Here is a 23,997-nt window from a genome sequence, read left to right as displayed (position 1 = left end):
GATTTTTGTATTTTTCTTTTTTGCTCACATTCCTAAACTCCTCCTAGCCCTGCAGCTTTTCTCCAGAAATTTTTTTGTTAGATATTTCTTTATGGCAGAGATTATATGTTTGTAGTGTAGTTAGTGTAATAGAATCCCATGCTTAATGGAGCCTAGGTATTGGTGTCTGTCAAGACGAAAAGGTAACAACGTAGTTTAAATATTTTATTTCACAAAAACAGTGAGAATTTACATCATCTCTGAACAGCCACAAGTACTAGAAACTGAAAAGATGCATTACAGAATGAGGGGGTTTATATATTTATTAAAAAAAAAAATACCACCTAAAAATCCCAGGCTGTTCTAACACGGTCTCAGAATCTTCTTTGTGAAATTAAAAGGGAATGAAATGACTGAACTGCAAAGAGGAATCTTAAGGAAAGCAAAGTATTATTAAACTTATATTGTTTATGGTACTGCATGTTATAAAATTTGTGGGTTCCTTCAGTGTAAGCAGCTCAGGCAGAGAAAACCAGCCTCTGTGATTTTACCAAATAAGAACTTCCAATCAATGCAAATTAAATTGCAGTTTTTTTTATTTTAAAGTATCTGGGTTAGTTACATCCATGGCTAACAAAGGGGAGAAGGAGGAGGGAAGCTTTGTTTCAGCACAGTATGGAAATCAGTTCCTTGGACATTACATCTGTGTCAGTCAAGACAAATTAACTAAGTAATCAAATGTACTGGCTATTTATTTCTTGATTAGATGAACTCAAACTTGATATTAAATTTCAAAGTATGAATTGTTGTTTTTTTCTCTCTCTTTTTTTTTTTTTTTTTTTTTTAATGTATTTACTTAGAACTTTGTTTAAAACAATGGCAAGTAACATGTCTCAAGAGTGAAAACCTAGCAGACAAAATACTCAGTCAGGCAAGAGTTAGATAAAAACTTGGTTTTCATTAAAGGTTCCTAAAAAGGTGGGAAACTCTTTTGCCTCAACAGAGTGGGGCAAGAAATGTGAAATAGGGGTGAGTGATGCAATTCTTGGACCTTACTGGTGAACTGCTTTCAGCTTTCCTTCATAGAATCTGCTGAGTTGGAAGGGACCCACAAGAGACCCTCAAGGCCCTTCACCACCCTCGTGGCTCTCGTTTGGATCCTCTCGAATGGTTTCATGTCTTTTTTACGTTTTGTCACCCAAAACTTGAGATACATTAATGTATTGTAGGAGGCACATTAAGAAGTTGGAGTTCCTTCTATCAGATTATAACTTTGTGAGTAACTGGAGGATGAGAAAGTGTTTTTTGACTGACATTGTAGGTTTTAAACATTTTTAGGCCATATCTGTAAATGGTCATAGTGCAACCCTTAAGGAAGATGCTGCATTACCCATCAGCTGCTTAAGCATGTTTTCAAGTCTTTGTCATTAGTTTTGTAAAAGAGATTCAGAAATTAGTTTCTCAATAGCCCAAATATTTAGCCACTGTGATCTTAGTTACGAAGTGATATATATTACAAATATTAGATCTATCAGAAACCAGATGGTCAACTGGCTTTTAGTCTTTACCCCTGCCCAAGGATTTCTGCATCATTATCTTCTTCATCCTTTAAGTAATGAATATCTTGAAACATTGTTTATAAAAGGTTTTCTTAAAAAAAAAAAACCTGATTAAACACAAGCATATATTATAATGTATTCTGCCACAGATATGATTTAAAAGTATGGCTTTCTTGACAATGTTATAGTTAACAAATAAAAAAATACTTCACTGCATTTTTCCTAGATTAATTTTAGGAACTTTTTTTCCAAATAATGCGTTTTAGATGCGTTTGAGAACACAGCTAAGAACTTTCATTAAAAGAAACTAGAGCAAAAGATATTGATGCCTGAATCTTCTTATGAGAAAACAAAAGGAGCAAGTTAAGTGATTACTTACAAAATTGTACTTCTATTAAAGTCAACAGTGATTTAATGCTACTTTTCATAATTATGTACATAGAAACTTGAAAACTTAAAACTCAGCAGATGATTATTATAGAAGCTGTCTTGTAGTCGTAGCGCCCACCAAAAAAAGAAACCAAAACCTCTCAAATTCTGCATTTTTTTTTTCTTTTTTTTTTTTTTTTTTTTTTTTTTCTTTTTTCAGGACTTAAGCCATAAGGCCTGTGAAAATCTGGGGGAGAGGTGGGAGTTGATTGAGTGGTTGTGTGGTGTTTAATTTCTAGCTGGGATTAAAACACAAGGAAGTCTATTCTAAAAAGACACAGTATCAAAGCAAAATTAAAAAACAAAGAAACAAACAATCCTTGTGTAGAGGATGTAGCAATAGCAGAACTCCTGTCATTTATTTCTGCTAAGGAAAGAAATTAGGTTGTTTTCAAAATCCAATCTGGATAAGGTGTTCATGTGATGAGAACATAATTGTGATTTTGCTAAAAAGTACTCTCTGAATCAGAGGTGTCCAGATAATAGATCAGTTTCACTGCAGTTTTCAATGTTCTTGTTGAAAACAAACCTTTCTTATCCTTCTGTGCTGAGTGTGGATTAAATCTTTTTGTGTGGTTTTGGGATTTTTTTTCCAGCTCCAGTGGCTCCCTCCGTGCTGTTCTTCAGTCTCCACACAGCCTTGCAGAGCAGCAGTGAAGATTGTTCTCCTTTCTCTCTGCATCCTGGGAGCTGGCTCTGTTCTCCACTTCAACATGATGCTGTGAATTTCCCCTGCACACCGTAAGTCTCCAGTTTCGCTCCACACAGTTAAATCCCTGTCACTCACAAAGAAAGGCTCTGGTCTCGTCCAGCGGTTTGTGATCGACGTTTTCACCCCTCGAAGATGGCCTTTGTCACTCTGTGTAATGGTGGGTCGACTGCTGCCTAAACTCAGGCCACATGTCAGGCCGTAATGTAATTTCCGGGTCTCTTCTTAGAATTTCCAGGGTCCTCTTTTGTTGAAAATTGGATGGCCGTCTCTCAAAATTATCTTATGCAGTTCTTGGAGCAAAAAGGAACTTTAAATATGGTGTTTCAAGCAACCTTGATAAAATGCTTATGAACTGGTTGAGGATAAAAGTGTAGGAAGTTTTAAGTTCTCCTAATATCTGTAATCAAGATAAAACAAGGTCGGAGGAATCAGAAGACTCGTAGAACAGAAACCTCTTGAGACAAACATACCTTTACAGCTTTTTTCTAACACTTACCCTTTGGAAACTCCTTCCTAGATGGTATATCAATCATTTCGGTGTTGAAATACTAAAACTCAGGCCTTACAGATTCCAAAAAATTTGGCTGGTATAATTTAATTTTATGAAGTTTTTTTATAGATCCACAAAATACTAATGCTGTGCACATAGAAGGAGTAGAAGAAACTTTGTATGCTCATAAGAGGAGAGTTTTTTATCAGCTCTTAACTATATGGTGTGCTTGCATGCTTGATACTTCTGGAACCAGTCCTGAGTGATATTTTCATTGCTGCTCTCAAGATAGTAATTAATTGCAGGAGACTGACAATCCTGAAACTAATGCACGCAGTATGGTTGACATTTAGGCAGAAATTCCACCTCATATCTACAAATATAATGAAGACCCTACTGCTGTTTACAGAAACTTATTTCCTAGACTATACATGAAGTATTTAAATGATGCAAGGAAAAAAATAAAAGCTATGTTTCGATACTGCCTAAAAATTAAGACTGTAGTATTTAGTGGTCACAAATGATTTCTTAGCCGTGTGGTTTTTTAAATTGTTGTGGGGGTTTTTTTGGTGTGGTGTGGTTTTTTTCTTTTTTTTTGGGGGGTTTTTTTTTTTTTGGTTTTTTTTTTTGTTGTTGTTGTTTGGTTTTTTTTTTGTTTGGTAGTTTTTTGGGGTTTTTATAGCTTAGGTATAATCTTCATAGTGGCCTAGACAATAACATCAGAATGGAGGGAGTGTGAAACTGCCTAAAGACCTGGGTCAGCTAATGTGTGTCTCACGTTAACTAATTTGCTGGTCTAAATTGAGACTCAAGTTCACTGTGTGCTGGACTGGCTTTAAAAAATGTACATTTTAAGATTAACTTCTTAGGTTCAGATCTTAATATCTTTGAATGACTTGCTGTTCAAGACAGAGGTTCAAGCACTGATTTACACTGATTTGGAAAGGAGAAGCATAAATTTCAGCGAGAGCTGCTTTGTATTCAGCTGCTGTGTAATTGAGCATATCTATGCATACATTATCCATAAAGAAACTTCCTTAGTTTCAAACTTTTTATACAGATAATTTTTTAGATGTATAAAATTCATACAAGTGCATACAGGTGTGCAAACTTATACATATATAACATCTATAAAATTATAAATATGAAAACCAAGTATTGATTTAGGAGACTAATTTGAGCTTTTTAAATTACAGTCTGTGCTTTCAAGATTAAAAATAACCCTGATGTGGGCATATAAAGGAAAGGATGTCTATAATATGTTATTTTTGCACTGAAGTGATTAAAGAGAAAGGGAAGTGTTTATATGAAGATCTTTGTAAAACAGATTCTTACCCCTGTGTTATAAGGGAATCTCTGACGTCCATTCTATCCATCCAAGGTCTAGAATACCTTTACTGCACTGTGATGGAGGCATAGAAAAATAGTGACAGGTATATCGTTTAACAAGTTTGAAAAATGGACAATAAATAACAGATTTTTACTCCCACTTACAGTGGTCAAAATAAAATGGAGTAATTTATGCGTTACTCCTCTGTTGGCTGCACTTCACCCATCTCAAATGAGCCTTCACTCATTCAAAAAGACTGTAATTTAATTTGAGAAAAATGTTACCTTCATCAGACTGATTGTATGTTCATCCTTGTTTAATTTCTTATTTCATATTTATGAGAGGTTTAAAAAAAAAAAAAAAAGGTAGATATTTATTGTTTAGCAGAAGTACATTTTCACCCTGAAAAATTAAATATAATTATGATTAAACAAATATCCTGAAGAACTCGATATTCTAGGGGTATCATGTGTTTGAAGATAGGGAGGAAGGTGGATTGTTTAAAGTTGGACACACCCCCCCACTCCCCCAGTTTAAACAGGAACACACTAATCATGATAGACACTTACAGAATAGGTTCCTAAGAGATACATTTGATTTTGCTGAAAGTGAGATCTTATTGCTTGCGTCACTGTCATTACAAAGGGAATTCAACTCATTCTTCTCACTTTCTAAAATAATAATTAGTAAGAAATAGCATTAAGATAGAATACTTCTTCAGGGCTTGCTTCAAAGAGATTAAATGAGAAAGATTTACGTTACATGCATAGGGAGAAGGGATGTGAAACAATGTTGTAACAATAAAGAATGATTTTTTTCCTATATCTGATGCATAAATGTGTCAACTATAATAATTAAGAGGAATAATTATGCCAAATATGTCATATATCAACAGTGCCAAATGAGTAAGAAGAAATCAGGGTTTTGGAAAGATGAGCTGTAACTGTGTCTGAAAGATGATCTACAGCTGAAAGATGAGGTAATTATTTATGGGAACACTGTACATTAGTTACAGTCAGGTGATGGTTCACAGGTAGCCTGGTAGAGAAGTCAACAAAAAACCTTCTGTGTCCATGGAGCAATCCAGAAAAGAAAGTAAACTAACCTTGTGGGCCCAAAACCTCACTTTTGGCACAATGCTCCTTTTTCAGTGGTGGGCTACAGAAGAGAACAGAGGGGTGCTCCTCTGTCTTCACTTGCTGAGCTTGATGGGTTAGTAAATATATAGAAAGGCAGAAGGGAAAATTAATTGTGCCACTACACTGTTCTTAGCCTTGTGCTCCCCTTTTGTTTGGGCAAGATAGACAATAGATATAAAGTTGACCCCTAAACCAGAACTAAAATATGATAAAAAGCAGAAAAAAATCTTCTCCCGCTTCACCCTCCCGTTTTCTTGTGTTGGCAAGAATTTTTTTTTTTTTCTTTTTTTAAATAAGCTATGGTCTTTAATTTCTTTTTGAGTTAAGAAAAAGTCTTGCCTCAAGACTCAAAACCTTTAGTTTCACTTTCTAAGTAGTTGATCATAATTGATCTGCCCTTCCTTGGTGGGAATCTCCTGCCATTATGCGCTACTTCATGAATGGGTGAAGGTAGTCTAAAAGTGGAAGTCTCAAAGAATGTTGTAATGAGAAAAGGAAAGGAAAGGAAGCAAAATACTAATTTTTCCTAATTTTTTAATTATTCAAAGAACTTGAAACTGGGAATTTTTTCTTACATTCTTTATGTTTTTCTACCATTCTTTTTTTCTTTTTCTTTTTTCCCCCTACTCTTTACACTACCTCCTTATTAAAAATTAGGGTCCTTTTAACTGCTATCAAATGGTCTTTAAGGGATATTCAGGATACAAAGATAACTGTGAAGAAGCAGACCTGGTCTCTAGATAGAGCAGAGGAAAATGCTTATGGTCTTGTGCTGTTTGTGAGCCTCTTTCTCTGACAGCTGATCTGCTCTACAACTCATTGGAGAGGCAAAGTGTATGGAAAAGTACGGTGAACTGCCCAGAACAGCTGTCAAAAGAAAAGTCTAGCAATATGTATGAAGCAGAATATATTCCAGTGATATTCCTTTTTATTTCTAGGAAAACTAAAGAAAAAAAATCAAGGCTGACATATACATCCTCTTTTTCTTTTATTTTTTTTTTTTTTTCCACTCTTCAAATCATTACACATGTATTTGAGAAATTTCCTCCTTTTTCTTATTCCCCATTTTCCTACATACTGGTATCATGAAAAGGCTTGAACTTTGGGAATACTACAAATTTTAGGCAAGTATGTTTTACCTAAAGAAAGATTCTGGAAGCTTGCCTAGGAAGTGCAAATATTGAGTCATTTTTCAAGGTCAGCTCTGAATTTATCGTGCTCCTTTCTTAGTGCTGTAGTTACAGTTGCATAAACAGACAAATATGTAATGGAATTCCAGGAAGGGAGACTGTTGGTTGTCTTGCATACTGATTTAGGAAATGCCTTAAAGGTCCTAGTTTTAGATATTACTTTTGAAATATTGTTTGGAGAAGGCAAAGGGCAACTTGAAACTGAAGAGAAGATATTAAGCCATATTAGGTGGATAGGATATTCTGCTGAGGTGAATAAAAAAGTCCATGAGACATTTACTGGACTCTAGAACTTATAATACAGGAAGGTAGTTCACAAATTAGAAATAATTTGGAAGAGGGGGGAAAAGCCATCAGAATGATCAGACAATCAGAAATTCTGATGGCACAGATTGAAGAGTATAATCCTTTTGCTGTGATTCATCTGTCCGCAGTTATTTTGGAAAGTTACTTATTCATGGTAGATTAACATGAGCATGAGAGGAAAAGGCTTTTGAGTACAGATAAATGTTTATTCTGAAGACAAAGGCTGTAGCAAAATCAAGTGACTGCAGCCAACAGTTCTCTGGTTAAACTGGAAATATTATCAAAGATTTTTTTCCAGTGATGGTAATAGATCACAAAGTGAATTCCCTGCTAAGCCGAATCCTAATCTGAAAATCGTATCTTTCTATAGGCTGTAAATTCAATCAAAAATCTGTTGCAATGTTTATTTTACATGGACTGTGAAGAAGCTCAGTATTTATTTTAATAGTCCCTATTAGGCCTAGAGCATACAAATCTTCATATGAAATATAATACCAGGATTCTTTGCCTATCTATGGTTCATACAATGTATGGAGAGGAATTATATTAATTAAGGTCAATTATGAAGATAAAATTAAGAACAAGTAGAATAACTCCAAAGCCCAATGTATTAATCAACAGCTTGAGAATATCTGAATTAATCTGTATATGATGAGACAAACATAAGTTGAAAAAATATTGTAACACTCCGGGAATTTATTGCAGCTGGATAACATTTACAGTACCGTGGAAAAACATATTTAAGTGAGGATTTTGAACTAATGCTGAACCTTGGGTCTTGGGACAAGAACAAGCAATGAAAGCAGGCAAAGGGGATGCCTCAGGAAAGAAAAAATTAACAAAGGATGATCAAATTCTAGAAAAGTGTCCAGCCTTTATATTACAAGGCAGGAGGAGAAGAAATTAGCATATTGTTTATTTGTGTACTTGAGAAATGAGAGGGACGCTGATAGTGGATGTATTACCCAGAAAAATATTTTCTATTGACTTCCCTTTCTTATCATCGTTTAAGATGATGCATTCAACATGCTGTATTTAGTTAAGCAATTTGATGATACTTCTGAAAATAGGGAGCCTGGATGTGATAACCTGCACAAGCTTTCAGGATGAAGGTGACATTTTCTATTGCATATTTATGTAACCCTTATCAGGTGGAAAGAAGGAAACCAGGAAACTACGGGTCATTTTTAGCACATCTGCACAGCTGAGAAGATTTACAATCCAAAGTATCATGTTTTCTTTTTAAAAAATTTCTTGGGTGTATTACTACATTGAAAGTTGAATTTTCACTTTATGCAGAGTTAATTTCCCATGCTAAAGTTTATTTTGTATTTATAAGAAAAAGAAAGATCCATTGAGGTAATTACACTCCAAAAATTAAAACAGATAAAGGAAACTACTTAGGATTGGAATCTTGAAGAAAGAAATACTGTGGTACAAATGAGTACAAAGATGCAATTTAAAGACAGCATATTCAGAAAGATCCGTCATCCTCTCAACAAAAGGAATTTTATTTTGATGTGGGTTAATTTCTACGAAGGCAATCTTTGTATAACTACATGGGGAGAAAAAACAGTGGAAAAATGCTGGCCCTTTGGAATTACCATCCCTCCAAAAATATATTAAATGGAATAGCAAGGTAATTCTTTCTGAATTGAATAGGAATTAATATCAGCTTTATTTTGTCCCTCTGGGTAATGGTTTTTTAATGGAATTTTTTTGAGAATGCAGACTATGATTTCATCTGAGGATTAGTCAGGCATATTTTAAGTGCACGAAACTTTAGTAGAGGTAGCCTTGAGATTATAGCCTTTATTTTACATTTGAGGAACAACACTGGTTCCCTAAAGATAAAAGTGTGAGGACATAAGAAGAAAAAAAGCAGCCCCACCACAAAGGCTTAGAATGTTGTTTTTGGTCTCTTGCAGACTCATGACCTGACCTTTTTAATACTGAAGGAAGGGATCCAAGGCAAACCAGTACATGATACAGTTGTAGAGGTGTCAGGATTTTTTTTTGCTTAATTAATTTCTTCTATGACCGCTTCTATATCTGTGCACTCACAGTTGTGTCAAAAAAACCTCTAAAATTTCAATCCTATCTGAAAAAATAACTAAAAAAAACCCAAAACAAAACCAAAAAAACTAAGACAAATAAGGAGTTTTCAGGGAGAAGGGAAAAATTATCATGTGAATGTTGCAGTAGTGGTGGTTGCGTTTGTTCTCAGCCTGGTGAAGGTTGCTACCAGACCATAAAATATAGTGAGTTGTCTTTTGTTTTCAAACCTCCCACACACTGGGAGTATCAATGTACTTTTGGTCTATCAATAAGAAATAAAGAAAATGGGATATATTTGAGGTTTAATTATTCCATGTACTTTCAGAAGTGTCAGGACACATCCTTTTCCTTGCCAACACCATCATTGGTTTGCTTTTAAACATATTTTGCAAGAGGGATTCATGTGCAAATCTGGAACAGTAGGTAGGGTAATCCTGTATATTGCCTCTTCATTACTCTTGTTTACTGGCTCTTGCAGATGATCTGAGCAACACAAAAATGAGAGACTTAAAATTGTCTTGTTTGAGGGACTGGGTGATGATAAGCACTGAGAAAGCTGTGGTGACTGTAGAAGAGCTCTTGCAGATAGAGCTGGAAGATGAGAGATCTTGGAGCTCGGGGTACCCCAGTGCCACCAGGCACTTTGCAAGGCTGCTGGTTGCATAGGCACAAGTGTCTGCAACTGTCAAGGCAAGAAGACATTGTAAGTACAAAAATTTTAGTTGGCTCTTCTGGGATTCCTTTTGTAAAGAACTTATTGAGGAATTTAATTGATTTTCTTTGAAATCAAGATCTTAAAAAGAATTCCTTCAGAAATGCTTGGCATCTGAATAAAAATTGGTTTACAGCAAAATTCTTAAGAAATTTTATTTTCCACTCTTTATAACTTTCAGAACAAGTCAAGATAGAGAAATACTGGACCGTGTTTAGTAAAAAATTAATCTTCCCCCGAAAGTTATTGTAAATTTTCAGAGACAATTTTTCTCATTAATAATAATAGAGGAAACTATAATTTTGCAGCTGCAGATATGTCTTCTGATTCCTTTTCTAATAGCAGTAAAAATGTTTGCTTTTAAGCTAAGAAGAAAGTGGATTGAAGAGATATTATTTAATTGAAAATTAAAATAAGTTTGTGGTTTACTCTTTCTTACTCAAAGTAATTTGTTTCTAATGTTTGTATCCATACAAAAAGATTAATTTTTTTGGTGTGTGTTATACTATTCAGGTAGTGATAAACTAGCCTCCTGAAAACATGTGGATTATGTGTACCTATGAACTTAGAATTGCAGTTACTTGGATTATAACGATAAGGTCTTATATCCTAAGGTTTTAGAGAACCTTCAAGTTCAGGGAAAATTTCTTAAGAAGGTAAGCCATTATAAAGCTCTGTGTTACCATTTGTTTAAAACCAGGTTTTCATGTGAATGTTGAGTTTAAACATCAAAAGATTTAACTACTACTTTTGGGCCATGCCAATGCCAATTTTTGTTTAGGGTAAACAAAGCAATCGATCACCAGAACAATATTTTACTTGGCAACAGGACAAGTTAGTCAGCAGTATGAAAGACAGTTCTTAAAATATTCAAAACACAATTCGCTTAACTTTGAAGGTCTTTAGAAAGGCCATTTATATTGAAGAAGGAAAGATAAACAGACTTTATTTTATTTTCTTCTCAGAAAAGTAAATGTATATTGGTTTTGGAATTTGGGCTGTCTCCTGGTGAATTAAGAAACCATAAAATCAAGGTCAAGCATTGCACTTCTGCAATGAGAACAAATTAGAAATCCCCCAATAATAACTGAGCTATCAGTAGTGTTCTCAGTCATTCTGGCTGTCAAATAAACATCTTTCTTTATCTGCCAAGTAACAAATTTAAATGCAGAACAATAACTTTTTTTCCTTTGTGTGGATAGAAGGCATGCATCAAGTTATGTCTAACACCTGCAATCTGTACAATTAGCTAAAAGAAAGTATATGGGAGCTATAGTCCAGAAACTTTTTTCAAAAGTAATTTGCTCTGATTTATGGTGCTCTCATTGACATAATCTGCTTTAAGTGTTAATTTTTACCCACGCTGAGATGTCTTGATATTGGTTGTTTACAAGAATAACTGGAATATAAAATGCAAAGACCTTTCTCTATTTGCTGCTATTTCCTACTTTTTGGTATGTTTTGCTGCTTGGCTGAGTGCTTCCATTACTTAAACTGTGCAGACTGGAAGTACTTCTTCATGCCAGAAATTAGTTGTCACCGAGACACACAAAGAAATCACACGCAGACAAGAGATTTTCACAGAGGTTCTTCTGATCTAGCTCCCTGCTGAAAGAGCAGAGAGAAGAGAGAGCCCTTTTGTTTATTCTTTTACTTTTTATACATTTGTGGGTTTAGCAGAAGATTGGCTTTTGGGGTTTCCACCCCTCAGCCTCAGTGGCCAGACCAATTGTCAGTTACAATTGTTTTCAGGTTAGAAATATGCAAACAAAAGACAGAGAATGAAAAACAAAGGATTTGTTTCTATTACTTCTGTGGGAAAGGTAGAAGAACTGCTCTAATATTCTACAGTAACTAAAAGATCTGACTCCATTTATGAAAATCAAAAGGCTAATAAAGAAACTCAGAAAAACCAGGGTAACAATTAGTGTGTTCTGGAAAACAAGAGAGCAGGAGAAAAGGAAAAAGCAAAGCTCATGTCCTGTGTAGCTGACGGTGTTTTCTACTCAAGGCCATGTCTGAGTCATAATTCATAGCATGTGAAAGTTTGGGTGTTTCTTATCTTAATGAACATTCAAAGGCTTGCATGTATGGCAATATATCTTTTTCTTCTAATAAAATATAGCGAAGCTCCATTTTTCGTCACAGTGGCCACAGAAGTATTAGATTTTATAGAGGGATATCAAGCTTGTGTAGTAGATATCAATACCATCTGTTGAACAACACTTTGGATAAGTAACTTTGGCCTCACATTAATGTGCATTCATAGGAGGAGCTGGCAACAATGCGGAGTTCTTTAAAAACATCCAGTATCAACATTTTAATAAGGTCTCCTTTCACCGATGATTAAAAATGAGAGGTGAAATTGCAACTATTTTGAAAATATGAACTGAGCCATACTGTGGCTAGTTTTCAAAACTACCTATCTATCAAAACAGTATCTTTGCAGTTTTTGGAGCTTCCTGAAATTAATATATTTTAGACAAGATTTGCTATAAATAATGGGCAAAAAATAAAAAGAAAAGGGAAGAAAGGAAAAAAAGGCTTTAAAAGCCACACAGCTCTTTGTTTCAAAATGTCTTCCATGACCTAAATGTTCACTTCCCACTGGAGAGGTGACTCTAAAGTCCATGGAAGTCTGCATCTCTTTAATTAATATTTTAATATTTCACATTAGGAAATTGGTTACTTATGGCTAAGATATCCTGCTGAAATTTTCCACCTTGGATGAAATTTAGGTTGAACGCTTTTCTACAGATTCAGTTTGTTTGGTTGTTAAAGTCTGGGGTTTTATTCAGCCAAAAGAAGCTAGAATAAAGATTGCTCATGTTCTGAAAAAAAATTACGGGAGGAGATGGATGCTGTTATCCCATAGATTTGCATAAGAGTCAGCTCCATTTCTCTTCATAGATTTCTATAATTGAAATTTCAATAGTCAAATGCTATGTTGGAAATCCAGAAAGAATCAAAAGGCTATCAAGTGTTTCTCTGTCTGAAGGTCAGACTTGTTATTCCGCTTCATTTCATTTAGGTTTAGAGATTTTGTAGCTCAATAAAAACTTATTTCGGAAACGCAAAAAGACAAAAATGCAAATTCATTGCTTGATGATGAAGGATGAACAAGTAAGTTCTTAATTTTTTAATCATCCATATTAATAGTCTTCATTTGGCATGCACATAATGGCATTTATCAAAGCATGTGAAAATACTTGACAGATCCTTTATTGAGCCTCTTAACACTTCATAGGATTAAATCTGTCTTCCAGATAGATGTTCTAGTACTACTAATAATGTGATAAATATTTCTTTTTACTTCTTTCTAAGCAAAAATCAAGATTCTGTGCTCAATCTGAAAAGAATAAATTGCTTCTGGTGGCCCCTGTTTAAAGACATCTGAAGTTAAATGTGGAGATACAGTTAGTAGATAAGATCTGAGCAGATGACACTTTTTGTACAACAAATGAAAATTAATTCACTCTGTGACCTATTTAGAGAGCTCACTGTGTGGAAGGATCGAAGGTTAGGGAGACGGGGTTGTAAGCAGTAGGGGTGGGAACAACAGTGAATCAGGCTGTCAGCTCATGTAGAAAATTTTTTTTGTGGAGGAAAACAGAATACTCCAAAGGAATAGCCAAATATTCCAGGGAATAAATTAAGGGGACTGGACTTAAGGGAACTAAACTACAGAGAAAGTTGAAAAATAATTATTGCAAAATGGATTCTTTTGGTGACATTTTGAGAAATTGGATTGCACCTTTCTGATTCAGGGTCCCCTGATACCAGACCTTGCCCATTCCTAGGCCTTGTAGACTATTTGGTGTTTTATTGCTGCTAACGTGATCATAACAATAAGCTTTTCATAAGCTGAAACAGTTCAATCCTTTTTTAGAAGGTCGCTGAACAGGGGTGACTGGGAAACAGGTTTGAAACACTCTTCTGAGTTGTAATCTCTGTGAATATACTGTGTGTCAGTAAGTCAATCCTTTAATGCTAGACAGAAAACTAAAGCAAATTCTCAGAGAGGTGAAATAGTTTGCCTACTTGAGGAAGAATAGAGTCAGGGTTAAGACAACAGAAGCAAAAGACCCAGAATCCTGCACTGACTACAGATCACAGAGACGTGAATGGGGCTTTGGAGAAATTGTGGTCAGCATTCAAAGAGTGTATCCTGTTCTATTGAACGAGAATGCATTGGCTGTGTGTGGCCAGGTTTTGGTAGCAGGGTAGCTACAGGGGTGGCTTCTGTGAGAAGCTGCCAGAAGCTTCTCCTGTGTCTGCTGGAGCCAGTGCCAGACTAGGATGGACCTGCCCCTGGACAAGGCTGAGCCCATCAGTCATGGTGGTAGCATGTCCAGGAGAACAAATAAAAAGGAGAAATATATAGTTCATAAGAGAAATTTGCAGCCAGAGAAGAAAGGAGTGAAAATGCATGAGAGGAGCAGCTTGGTGTAGACACCAAGATCAGTGAAGAAGGAGGGGCAGGAGGTGCTCCAGAAGCCACAGCTGGGGTTCCCCTGCAGCTTGTGATGCTGTCCTTGGTGAGGAAGTTGTGCCCCTGCAGCCCATGGAGACCATAGGGATGCAGAGATCCACCTGCAGCCTGTGGAGAAGCCCCACACTGGAGCAGGTGGATGCCTGAAGGAAGCTGTGACCCTGCAGGAAGCTCACATGGAAACAGGCTCTGGCTGGGACCTGTAGTCCCATGGAGGAGGAGCCCATGCTGGAGCAAGTTTGCTGTCAGGACTTCTGCCCCCACAGGGGACCCACACTAGAGCAGTATGTGAAGAACTGCAACCTATGGGAACATCCCTGCAACATCAGGGAAGTTCATGGAAGACTGTCTCCCATGGGAGCAACCTCCAACTGGAGTAGCGGAAGACTGTGAGGGGTTGTCTTGAAAAGGAAGGAGCAGCAGAAATAATGTGGGATGAACTGACTGCAGCCCCCATTCCCAGCCCCCTGTGCCACTGGGGAGAAAGAAGAGAAAATGAGGAATTAAATTAAGCCCTGGAAGAAGGGAGGTGAGAGGGAGAAGATAATTTTTGATGCCTAGAGATGTTACCTAGGACAGAGGCTAGACGTTGTTAAAGGAATAAAGTAGGATTTATTAAAAGGTAGTAGGTATTTATTAAAAGGCCTTCAAAGGATACACCTTGGGCAGTACAAGAGCCTGGACACAACTATATCCAAGATGGACAATGGGTCACGAGTTTTCACACTTTTGTAAGTTTTGGTCCATTTACATATTAGGGTTAATGGCCCAATTACAGCTTCAGGTTATGAAGTCCCATCCTCCCAGATTGCTCTCCTCAATTCACTGTTGTTTACACTTTTTAAGTCTGAAGCGGCAACAGCGTCATTGGTTCTCAGGCTGGAAAAGGATTGTTTTGGCTAACTAAGCTGTGAGGAGATCTTGCTAACATTTTATATGAAGCTCAGAATTACATACTAATGCAGTACAGAATCTGGATGCTATGAAAGCTAAAATTTAAGGCATCATTCTAATATATTTTTATTATTATTTTCTAATTATCCTACTGCGATTTTATTGTTATTAATGAATCTAATTTCCCCAAATGGAGTGTATTTTGCCCTTGACAGTAACTGGTGAGCGATCTCTCTCCCTGCCCTTATTTAAACCCTTTTGTTGTATTTTATCTCTCCTGTTCAATTGAGGAGGAAAGTGATAAAGAAGCTTTGGTGGCCACTTTACATCCAGCCAAGCTCAGAATATGACAAGGATGCTTTTAATTGTTTTGATGTTTGCTTTTAACATATTAGATATGAAAAAGTTCTTGAAATTGTGGAGGCCAGTCTCTTATCTCAGGAGGCAACTTAGTTGCTCAGAGATCTAATGTTCACTGCACAGTTAAGGGGGAGCAGATTGGGCATGTGAAAGCTGAAAGGCAATTGACAAGAAATAATTGTGGAATGATGCAGTTCACAGTTTCAGGAAACGGGGGGGAAAAAATGGCAAGAACAGCAGGATGGGAACAATTTACTTAAAGATATTTCAACACCGTCTTGAGAATTTAAACTGGGGTAGGACGCTTTCACAACTACTGCACAGAAGTGTTCTCTTCCTAATACCCATCACCACAATATTCACTTGCTAAAACTGGTCTTTTAGAGGAACTGGCATGGAAAGTGGATAGAAAATGCTGGTTACAGGAGAAGGCTTAACAGACCAAGGGAAGAACTAAGGTCTCTTTTAGAATCTGAAAAGGAAACCCAAGTGGCCATGTAAAAGTAGACACAAATGAAGTAATTCTGATTATAAAAATTAAGGCTAGCATAACTATGTGAGGATAACCAGAAGTTTAGGAAATAAGACTAAGGAAAATGAGCAAATAACTTTAAAACAACCAGGAGAGCTCACACAGATATATGAGAAACTAAAGGAAGGCAAAAGAGGTGCATTTTTACTGCTTAATATGAACTAATATAGATAACAAGAGAAACAGGAGCACTGAAAAGCATGTTGAATGAATTAAAGTAGTATAGTAAGGGGAGTTCCTTAATTCAGCTTAGAGTATTTAAGGAAGTAGCCTAAGACTTTATTATAAGATGCATAATTCAGTTATATTTGAGAGAAGTGATAGATTAATATACTGGCAGAATTACTGCAATCTTTTCCTTCTTTGTAACAATTTGGATAAAAGATTGTCTTTTGAGCACCTCAGTTTTAAGAAAGAGAAGGACAGAGAAGATAAACATACTGCCTATGCTTAGGTATTCTTACTTTTCTTATGGAATTCTTTTACTCTCTCTCCAAATTAGGGCACTGGGGAGATTTGTTCCCAGAGTAAATATTTTCCTTGTTCTACCTAAAGTGTGCACTACTGGTGTTGGAGGCAGCTGTCTAGTGCATATCAAAACTGTCTGCAAGCTCAGAAAGTTTGAGCTGTTAGGGGAATTTTGAATACATTAAAAGAGAAAGAAGGGATAGACTCACTTCCATTCTCATACTCAAATGTTTACTCTGGCTCCAAGAGACTTAGGGTGTGACAAAATAGGTTTGATTTGTAGGCAAGATGATTTACGTTCTATGTCATAAAGAACCTTTTTCTTTTGTGAAAAAGGGTAATTAAGCAGGAGGAAATAGCTTCCCTTGGGACGTTATGAAATCTTGTCTTTAATAAAGTCTTTTTGAAAGAAACATCTGTCGAACATCTGTCAGAGGTTGTCTGAACCTGTCTAACCACACTTCAGTGGATGACGCATTGTCTCAGTTTTCAAATCAGTTCCAGCTTTACTCCTGTGATTCTGTGACATCATGGAGGATTTTTCTCCCTGACTGCACAAAAGCATCAGAGAGCCCCAAGCTGTAATTAAAACATCTGCTGAACAAAGAGGGGTTGTAAATCTCAACTCATAGGAGGCACACAATTAATGCTATCAAAGTGCCAGTCCCCTTCCATTTCCAACTTCTCCTGAAAAGAGTTTGTCATGCAGCATCTTAGTCATCGATAATTAATTTTTAATAATATTTTATTGGTTTAATATTTGCCCACTAATACAATGATTGCATCTTGCCCTTTGGCAAATAAGTAACATTAAAAAAACCAGTTATTCTCAAATAGTTGTGTCATTCTGACCCAGTTATTTTGATTCCTTACTGATTTACTTAGTAGTTATACAAATGGGATTTTCATACAAATGTAATCCCTTTCTATTGTAATGCAAAAATTAATTTTTACACTCTGTTATATTTGCCTGGCTTAGTGTCTAATAGTTATATGCCCACCATCCTCTGAATCTGCTGTTATTTCATTGCTTTTAGTTTTCTCTCTGCTCTGTGTGCAAAGGTAAAATCTCTGATGCCTTCTGAATGAGGTTCTGCGGAATTCTTTTCTTCTTGTCTCACAGACTGCTCATGTTTTCTTTGATCAGAAGAACAGTGAAATGGTCTATACTTTTATTAAACGTACAAAAGTGATATTTTAAAATGACACAGTGTCAGCCCCACAATTTACATGAGTAGCTTTCAATAAAACATTATTATGAAAATAATTAGTAAAGTAATCATCTATCATTTATACTTTGCTGTAGAGTGTGATGTTTCCGTGAAAATGTAACCTTAAAAGTTATGTTTCCCTGTTTGCCTCTTCAGGAAGACATTCAGTTCTAAGAGAAAAACGACACGGTGTTCAGTATGTTTGATCATTCACATTATTCAATCCACAAGTGTTCTACTTTGACTGCGGGATAGCTAAGCATTGAGAGGAAAGAAAGAAAAAGGAGAAGGAAAGACAAAGACAAATGGAAGGAATGAGGAAAGGATGATGAGGAAGGAAAGAAAGAAAGAGAGGAAAGGAAGAAAGGAAGAAAGGAAGAAAGGAAGAAAGGAAGGAAGGAAGGAAGGAAGGAAGGAAGGAAGGAAGGAAGGAAGGAAGGAAGGAAGGAAGGAAGGAAGGAAGGAAGGAAGGAAGGAAGGAAGGAAGGAAGGAAGGAAGGAAGGAAGGAAGGAAGGAAGGAAGGAAGGAAGGAAGGAAGGAAGGAAGGAAGGAAGGAAGGAAGGGAGGAAGGGAGGAAGGGAGGAAGGGAGGAAGGGAGGAAGGGAGGAAGGGAGGAAGGAAGGAAGGAAGGAGGAAGGAAGGAAGGAAGGAAGGAAGGAAGGAAGGAAGGAAGGAAGGAAGAAAGAAAGAAAAAAGAAGGCTTCTTCCCAATCCCAGTAAAGTACTAGGCTATTACAGAGAATATTCTTATCTCATCAGAGTCAATATTCAGGTATTGAGTCTTGCTACATAATGGTCATGATGATGAGGATGGTGATGATAATAATAATAATAACGATAATGATAAATAAGTGAGGATGAGCTTTCAGATTGGTCATGTTGATTTAACAGTGGGGGGACTTATACTGGCTTTCATGGGATGAGAACCAAGTCAACAATGAGCTCCTGTGTAAACATATTTCTAATTGAGAAAGATTTAGAGCTCATAATGCAGTGTTACTGTACGTGTCTAATACAGTATTTGTGTTACTTCTAATAGAATATTTTATAATATTTGCAGAAAAAAGAATCCCACAATCAAAAGTGTTGAAATATGTGCTACTTCTCAACTCTTGCAAAAGCTTTGGGAATACTCTATTTTTCTATTGCCAAGGTAATTTTTTTATTACCAAACTTAGTAAGTGTCTTACATTAATATTTCCTACCCTCATTAAAAACATTTTACATTGTGTTATTTTGGGGTTTTTTTAACCACAAAGATTGCAGCTTATAGAAAAAAGTAATGGAAGACAAGTAGTACAGGAGAACTAACTCTTGAGGAATCCTGAATGTGGGCTAGGATATCTTAGTTCCTTATTTGTTTTCTGCAAATATTTGACTCTGAAACTAGGTGTTCAGTCACCTTGCTCACTTGTGGCAACCTCAAAGTTTATTGTCTATAAAGATGCAGAAAAGAAAAAAATTCTCATGACTCTCGTGATGTCCAGCTGCTATTCCCAGTACTACTAAACCTGAACGTGACTTCAGTGTTACTAAAGTTCTTCTAAACACCCCAGCCAGGTGACAGTTTGAGTGCCACGTCTCCAGCATGGTTCACTTCTTTCCTGTTAAAGTAATCAAGGTTTCCCCTGAAGCTGAGTGCATTTGCCTATCTCTTCAGGGCCTTGTACTTGGTGAAAATATTCAAAACCTGTTCCTGTAGCCAAACACAGCTTTGTTTTCTAACCCTATTGTACTAATTCAGTCTTGCCAGGGATATCTTACAGCTCTATGCAAATGTCCACAACCACAAAGTATGTGAAAATGAGTCATAATTTTTCTTTTGGCACCAGCAGCTTTCCAGTAAAAATATTTTTACATCTGGAGAATCTTTGGGACAAGGGTTTGTGGGTTTTTTTGCACTATGCTAGAAAGTGCAAATTACATTTTTTGATGCTTGCAAAATGTTCAGCTAGCAGGTAAAAGGCTTTTCATTACCTACCTCATATTTTTGGAGGGGAAGAAAATCCTCAGTATCCTACATTTGGCCAAGCAAGGAAGTAATGATCTTCCTGAGAGATATTTGTATTATTTTCCTGAGTTGTCTTTGTACCAAAACGTCAGGAGTTGCACGGAAATTTGAAAAGGAAGAAACTCCTGGTAATTTCCCTTTTATGTTTAATTTCCCTTTTATGTTTTTAACTAGAAGGCTATGAAAATAATAGAAATTGAAAAACAATGTATTTTTTTCTTACACTATTACTTACACAAAATCTTCTGTCTGTTCCACACAGCACAGTAGACCACTACTCATTGTAAGAGTGAAATAGATTTTTATTAAAAAAACCCAAAGATCAGTCTTATTTACTGTTTTTTGCTATTGTAATGAACACAGAACTTAGAATTCACCAAGAAATTCACTTAGTGACTTTATGGAACTGTTGCAGAATAGCACAGATATTTTTAAGTTAAACTGGTCTTGGTGAATTAATGTTCAGAGTCAAATAAGGCAATCCAGTCTGCCTAAAGTGTCTTGGTGTCATGAACTCAACACTCAGTGCCTTTGTTGACCTTTAGTAGAAGTGCTCACTACAAGTCTCAATTCCCACTTTTGACAAAACCACTACAATTAATAATTGCATTACTAAAAGAGAGACATCCAGCCAAGCAAAATAATAAACACCAAAGGTCTTAAAAGGCGTTTAAAAAATCTGTTATCACTGTGTGTATTTAATAGCTTTTTTTTCAAAAAGAAGGCAGCAAAGGAGAGCATTTTCTGGTGTTGTAGCAGGCTTTTCTCAAAATTAATTATTCAGTGTTAAACTTCATAACCTACAAACAGGTATCAAATCAGTATACTGTATGTTTATCATAAATGTTTGAGAGTTTTATTTGCTTTAGTAAAGCTCCCTGTACCAGCTGTATATGTCAAGGCACTTAAACAGGGAAATGTTGGTTGTATTCTAACTGCATATTCTGCCACATTTTTGTTCCAGAGAGAATAGATACCGCTGCTTGTTTAGAAACATGTAAGTTTGATATTTATTACACATTCCTCCTTAAAAAAATGTTTTTTAATGTCACTTTCAGTTCAAAGAAAATAACTTCTTAGCTTTTACTTCTGGAAACAGCTTGCTTCATATGATCAAAAAGACATATTTATATACTTTGATTTAGTTGTCCTTTCAATATAGCAATGTAAGAGATCATTCAAGAACCTGTAAACAACTTTTTCAGCATATGAAAATATTCTTCTACTGAGAGAATAAGACAAAACTAAATCATTTAAAAGATATTTAAGTTTTTTATTGCACTTTTTTTGCACTCACCGCTAAACAAAGTCTGTTAATTGTTGACCTTTTAACAAAACTTATAAAAGTATGAATTTAGGGGACCAAAATAAACCATGAATGATGCTAAGAAGTTAAACATTCAAAAATACATGAAAAGTCACTTTTAAAGAAAGTGAAGCAAATATGAGTGAAATTATATGTTAAAAAGGGTTCCAAAGTAGTATAGGACAAATTCTGATCCTGGAAGCATGAGCTCCTGTTGAGCTCAGTGAAGCATGTGAGGGCAAAATTTGACTTAATGTGTCCAAAATGCGAAAAAAGAAACTTTAAGAAAGGACATTAGCTTTGCAAATCTACAAGGCCATCACTCTGTTCACCTTTCTTACTCATGAAGATCAAGGTCCAAGAACAAAACTTCTTGCCTTGTGCTACTTATTTCAATGAGATTTTTCGTTTTTCTTTTGTTCAGGAGTTATTATACTGGATTATGTACATATTTGAGGCTATTTAACTATATGAGACTACTTCCTTATGTAGCAGAAACTTGTTCAACACTTTTTGTCAGAGTACGAATATCCTACTCATGAAAGATGTAGTAATTTTTTTTTTATAGACTCAAAGAGTCTACATAAATAAAAAAAATTAAAGATATTTACATGACTTCTAAATTTTTAACTATAGTCCATGTGGCATAGAAAAAACTGTAGGTAGTGGAAATTAAATAAATATTAAACAGAAAGGACATGCAGCTCATTCTTTTAATGCTTATCAACATTTTTTTCCTTTCTGAAAAAAGTTCTGCTAACAAAACCCAATAGAGTTCCAACAATTTACAAAAGCTGAAAACCTGAAAGGAGAAGAGGAATAAATGCCTCATCTTTGCTGTATAGTAACAAGGCAGAGTTTATATGGGATGTAGGATTTAATTCACTTTTAAATCTTGGGACTCAACTCTCCTTGATAATCTGGCTGCACAGTCTGATCAAGACTGAGGAACCCTTTCTTGCTGCTCTTGTAAAGGAAATTTCACCTTTGTAAGAAGAATTATGTATATTTGTTAAGAGAGACACTGAGACACAATGGGTAAGAATAAATCCAGGTCCTGGCATAATTTAAAGTTAAATTTTATTCTCTTTTTTTATTTATTAATGTTTCTTATCACGAGACATTTATATCCACAGCGAGAGGGAAATGAGGAAAAGAAAGGAAGGAATAAAATCTGACTGTCAATTCTGAAATGGTAGTTAAAAGAAAGAAAAGTAAAAAGTGCCCTGTTAAGGCGTGGAGAAAGATTATAGACCTTAACACCGATAAACCATTGTCTGAAAAGTGGAACATGTAGATGGGAAGGTCAGAATTAAGGATCCATAGATATTAAACTTGTCACCTGTGATGCATATGCCATATGACAGGAATTCAATTGCCTGCCTCCTTCCGTTGCCTGAGCTACCTGAATGTCCCAGGTGAGTGGCGAGACCTCGTCAGACAGGAGAATCTCTGCAGCTCGAGGATGTTCCATTGTGCTGGAATCAGGAAAGCATTTCAAAGAGCAGAGAGAGCCAACTCTGCTCGTCCCCATTGAATCAGCCTTTTAAAAGTCTGCAACGCCTATTATGTGTGCACACACAACAAAAGGCTAGAGCAGAAGGGAAGGACAAGGAGGCCGAAATCACCAGTCTTCTCTGTTGTGGTCTTATAACAGGTTGTTAAGGAAAAGGGGAAGGAGGAGATAGAAGAGGCAGAAAAAATAGGTGAGGAAGATTAATAGTTCAGCTGTGAATTATAGATGGAATACTTTGTAGGTACTTATAGGCAGAATTGCTGGGAACCTGAATTATACTTACATAAATTTTTAAGATTTTAGGGAGTCAATTCATAGCAGAGCTTGTTTTCTAAAGAAGACCCATGAGAGGAGTGTTGTGGAATAACTATTCTGAAGTTAGTACAGTGACTACTAAAACAATCCTTGCCCACAATTTTCCTCCTTTTTTCTTGAAATAATGTACAATGCTCTAATGTTAATTTGTCAAAAAAAAAAAAAAAAAAAAAGTGAAACAAAAAAGTTCACACTCAAAATGGGGAAAAAAAAAGTGAATGAAGAGAAGCAGTTCTACATGCATTTAACAAATTAAGCTATGTTGGTATACAGATTATTTACAACTTTTCCTTACTAATATTACAAGTTTTCCTTACTAATATTGTACCCCAGGGAGCAAATCTTGCATTACTCTTCTACTCTTCCACTCTTCTACTCTTCTACTCTTCTAGCAAATACTGCCCTACTATAGATGTTACTAAAGTTATTATTAATTGTTATAAAATATCCTACATTAGCTGGATTACTTTAATATTGTGGTAGCTCTGTTATCATCATAGGATTTCATATTGATGGCAAGAAGAGAGCTTAACAAATTACCTTAATTAAGTTAATGTTGAGTCAGCTATAAATGTTCCCTGTGTATGATGAGTATTGCAGATTATCAGGAACTTTTAAAGTATTCCATGTAGTGCTGCATGTTTAAGATGACATTGTTATTTCTTTGACATCTCCCTAGCTCCTCTTCAGTCTGGAACAGGTCTATTTTTTTATAAAAAGATAAATCATAACATTAATTTTCCATCCTATTACAGAATATTTGTTGTTCTTAGAAATATATCTTTTCTTACTATTAGTTTAACTAAGAAGGCTTCCACATGGTCCTTACATTTTTCCTCTCTTCTTGTTCAAGTGCTGTGTAAGTGGCATGCAAGCAAATAAAGTTTGCAATTATATTAGCAGTGGAGATGACTGGTTGGGACACAGTGAAGTTGAATTTCATCTTCAAACATCTGAAATATGCGTGACTAACGCAACTATGCAGTA

At 35.8% G+C, this 23,997-nt stretch overlaps 1 long non-coding RNA gene across 1 annotated transcript; it reads left to right on the top strand.

The window, feature by feature from the left end:
- The first annotated feature begins 1,188 nt into the window (after positions 1 to 1,188).
- Positions 1,189 to 9,720, top strand: LOC120752556 (uncharacterized). Its single transcript, XR_005700749.1, has 3 exons — positions 1,189 to 1,254; positions 2,564 to 2,708; positions 9,671 to 9,720. It is a non-coding gene; the product is annotated as an uncharacterized LOC120752556 (long non-coding RNA).
- The last annotated feature ends 14,277 nt before the right edge of the window (positions 9,721 to 23,997 follow it).

Source organism: Hirundo rustica, chromosome 5, assembly GCF_015227805.2.
Source record: "Hirundo rustica isolate bHirRus1 chromosome 5, bHirRus1.pri.v3, whole genome shotgun sequence".
In the NCBI taxonomy this organism is placed as follows: Eukaryota; Metazoa; Chordata; class Aves; order Passeriformes; family Hirundinidae; genus Hirundo; species Hirundo rustica.
This window is presented reverse-complemented; position numbering and strand designations above follow the sequence as displayed.